Here is a 4082-nt window from a genome sequence, read left to right as displayed (position 1 = left end):
TGTCAATTAAGCTATGTGCTAGTTAGTAATAATAATTATCATCATCTAACTAATTTCAATAAACATTTAACATTAAAGAAGTAAATTTTTAATTCAAAATATATTAAAAGTAGAGATACTAAAATTTAATGTTTGAAATTATGTGGACTGAGATCGTGTTTAAATATTTTAAAATAATAATAATAATCGAATTGATTATGGAAGAAAATGTTTTTAAAAAAATCATTATTTAAACTATTTTGATATTGAACACTACAATTTTTTAAAAAAATAACGACTTAATTTCAAAATTGAACCATTTAAAATTAAACCAAACACACCGAAGCTTCAGCTTCAAGCTTCGGAACTTCGAGAAAAATGGAAAAGAAGGAAACTGCCGGCGATGCCGATCGTCCATGGCAGTCTTACCACACTGTCTACACCAATGCAAAAGCCGGTATTTCTTCTCTCTTTTACTTCTCACGAACAGTCGCTAATCTAGGGTTCTTTTCTTATTGTCTTGTTTACAGTTTCTATTTTGAATTTGAGGAAACATTATGATGGAATTGGTAGGTCATAGGTGTTGTTTTTAATATCTTGGCCATCATTTAGAAGACTGGCAGCGGACTAATATTGCTTGGTGATCAGGAAAATGAATCTACCATTGTTTAATTCTTTGACCAGATCATTAGAAGGTATCCCATCAGCAATCTGAAGATTACTCGACCAGATCAGTAATCCAAGGTCACTGTTGAATTTTTTTCTTTTTACGAGTAACCTTGTGAACTTCGTATAAATTGCAGCTGACCTTGCGGAGATGCTGTCAATGGACATGGAAAAAGAAGGTCTAACTGGGCGGACACTGACTAAACTGAAAACTGCATCCTTTGAGGTACATTATTTGCCCTGAATCCTGTTAAATCTGTTTAGATTGGATAGAGAAGAAATTCCATATGTGTAATATGTTGAGATTTCAATAACCACTCATTCAGATGTGTGATTTCTATTAACTGCTACTTTCTTTCCGTAGAAGAAATTAATTTTAAGCTTATAATCACTACTTTCATCTATATGTTTCTTTGTTTTGTTTTCTCGCCATCGAAAGGTTATATCTAAATTAAAATTTGAAAACTTGAAAAACTAATCTATCAACTTTGTTTTTTTGTTTTTGAATTTTTCATAAGATTTCAAATGTGTTTTTAAAGAAAGTGAAGTAGACAAAATTGTTAGAAAAGAAGCATACATTTTAAAACACAACTAAAGAAGTTGTTATCAAATGGAGCTTTAGAGTTCATTTTTCACTAGCGTTGATATCACGTGCTTGGTTTTCTATGTTCTAATATGCACAAAATGTGATCCACTGTATGTCTCACATATGGTGAAGTAAACTTTGAAATCCTTTGATCTTGCAACTTACAACTTACAACATTTAGTTTGGAAAGAGATTTCTAACATCTCCAGGGCTGCGGATATCTCATTTCAATGAAGATGGAGCCATTGCTGGGTCTGATCCAACCCAAAGATCTATTACTAGATTTATGGGGATCTTACTAGAAAAAGTATGGATGGTTGTTGCTCCTTGAATCCCGATTCTGACAATCATGGTTTCATGGATGACACTGAAATTGATGTATGCATCAATAGTACTGATTCTGAAACACACCATCAAGATAGTACTGAGGAAAGAATCAACAACAATTTCTCGAATACGGATGAGAGCGACTGTATGTCCAACAATGATACTGAGAAGTCGGAAAAACTTGAGAATCTTTTGAGCAACACAGCACTGATCAGGTATATATCCAGACTAAAGAATGGATTATGGAATATCATCTTTCTTTATTAATTTGGATTTAAGCTTAAAGGTACTAAACTTTATTTGATCAAGTGTATTTATAGCTTTATTTCAAACAAATGGCTTCTAATGCATTTAAAATATATGTAGGCAAACATTTTTAATGCCATGGGAAGCACCCCAGATTCCTCGGACGCCTTAATCCCTCGAGCCTTGAGCACAGCATGTGCTTCATCTAGAAACCTTGAGGGCAATCCCAATAAATGTAGATACCGAAAGTCGGGTTGAGGTAAGGTCACCAGATAACAATGGAAAGATTTGGTGGATAGATGACTATAAATGAACAATCTGTGGTACTGGAGTGCCAGCGAGTTTTGTTGACGAAAGAAAAGAGCACATAGATTTCCACGTTGCAGAAAATCTTCAAGGAGAGGAATCTGGCATTCGTTCAAGAACCCTTTCGCCAAGGCAAAGGTAATATACGATTCTGGACTAATATTGCTGGCAATCTTATTTTGCACTCCGGAATTTAGTTGAAATTGTGTTTTAACAACAGGTTTATTGTTAATACTAACGCTCTGTTTGGTAACTATCTTGTTTTTAAAAATTAAGCCTATAAAGATATTTCCACCTCCAAATTTCTTCTTTTGTTATCTATTTTTCATCAATGATTTAAAAAAGTAACCCAAATTTTGAAAGAAAAAAAGTAGCTTTTAAAAAGTTTTTGTTAAGATGTAAATCGTTATAAGAAATGAGGAGGAAATAAGTTTAATTTTAAAAAATAAAAACAAAAAATGAAATGATTATCAAATGGAGCTTAAGTGATACATCCGTTAAAATATGATGAAAAGAATTTTCAACCTCGAATCTTGATAATATTAAACAAGAAGACTATTGGTGCACAGATTATGGTCGAGCTGAATGTCAAGGACGCTCGAATAGATGTATTACAAACATCAGTAGATCTGTTTTTATTATCATAATTATACTGTTCTTGTAGTTTGCCTCGGTGCTTCTTACAACTCTAAATCTAACAGGACTACTGACAAGAACCTACTGTCAAGTCAAGTACAAAAGAAAAAGTCAACTCCAAAGAAAGAGGCCAAACATATTCCAATTGACTTATTCTGTGTGAAGAGTAATCAGAAGTTTTAATAATTAATATTATTACATTTTATCGTTGTATATATTTGTCCATACTTTTTTTCAGACAAAAGCAATTGAGAAACAGCGAACCAAAAACTACACCCTCACCTCCTCATTATGGATAAGATGGAGAATATAAGCAACAAAGACATTTTCAAAGAAACGAGGATGCCAAAACTGCAATAGTGTGAGCGGTTTGGTTTTATTCTCCTTTTTGGGATGTGACAAAAACAGGAATTATTAATTGAGTTAGCTATAAAAAGAATGTTCTCGATGAGAATCCTGATATCAATTACAGAGTTATCCTTTCTGTTCAAAAGATTGATGACTTCCAATGCATCAGATTCCACCTCCAACGGCGCTCACGCTCGATTGCGATCAGACCTCTTGGGACATTATTCATTGTTTTTTAAAGTTAGTTCATCATTCCATTTGTCTCATGCAACATCATAAGTTTGTACATTATTGTATAGCAATAATTATTCTCTGGATTGTGGCAAAGAAGCTGGCCGAGTGCCTGCCCTAATGACAAATGACAATTTTCTTTTTTTGTTAGCTTTCTTGATGCGATGATATTTTGATTTTCTGATAACTAATTTGTTTATTGTTTATTCAATTTTTTTCCCTCATGAGTTTTTTAACTCATATTATATTGATCATCACACGAGTCAAGTGAAAATAACAAATCTTTTAGAAGGAATAGATTAAAAATCATAATGACCTATAAAAGATTTAATATCCTACAAGTATTTTGACAACTAAACATAATTGGATCGTATAATCATTCCCAGAGAATAGAATAATTAAGGTGTAAACGAACTAGTATTAGGTAAATTAAAATTTTACATTGGTGTCACCATTTAATTTAGTTAAAATCTTATAATCTACCTTTGTGGTACTAAAAAAGCAAATAATAAATCTTTATTTCAATTTTTGAAAGAATATTTGTGAATTGTAATAATTGGCTCCAAGGATATTTGAAGTCTCTATTGCCTCTAGGCAAATCCTTCGCCATTTGTAGAACAAAGACAAACAATTTTGCTTATTTGGAACGGAAGGCAAGTGCTACATAAAAATACGATGGTTAAATTCGAAATTTAACTTCACATTTTTAGATTGTGTCAATTTGCTCCCTAAACCTTGAAAAGTGTCTAATAAATTT

The 4082-nt window shown here is 32.3% G+C and overlaps 1 long non-coding RNA gene across 6 annotated transcripts; it reads left to right on the top strand.

Annotated features, from left to right (window-relative positions):
• Window positions 1–283: 283 nt before the first annotated feature.
• On the top strand, window positions 284–3475 carry LOC120077537 (uncharacterized). 6 transcript variants are annotated; one of them, XR_016529783.1, is made up of 6 exons: window positions 284–436; window positions 628–674; window positions 783–871; window positions 1468–1773; window positions 1925–2248; window positions 2985–3475. It is a non-coding gene; the product is annotated as an uncharacterized LOC120077537 (long non-coding RNA). The 6 variants fall into 6 exon arrangements; XR_016529782.1 differs by having other exon boundaries at window positions 2812–3475; XR_016529786.1 differs by having other exon boundaries at window positions 300–436; window positions 553–674.
• Window positions 3476–4082: the final 607 nt, after the last annotated feature.

This window comes from Benincasa hispida, chromosome 5, assembly GCF_027475165.1.
Source record: "Benincasa hispida cultivar pf3 chromosome 5, pf3_genome.v1.1, whole genome shotgun sequence".
Lineage (NCBI taxonomy): Eukaryota > Viridiplantae > Streptophyta > Magnoliopsida > Cucurbitales > Cucurbitaceae > Benincasa > Benincasa hispida.
This window is presented reverse-complemented; position numbering and strand designations above follow the sequence as displayed.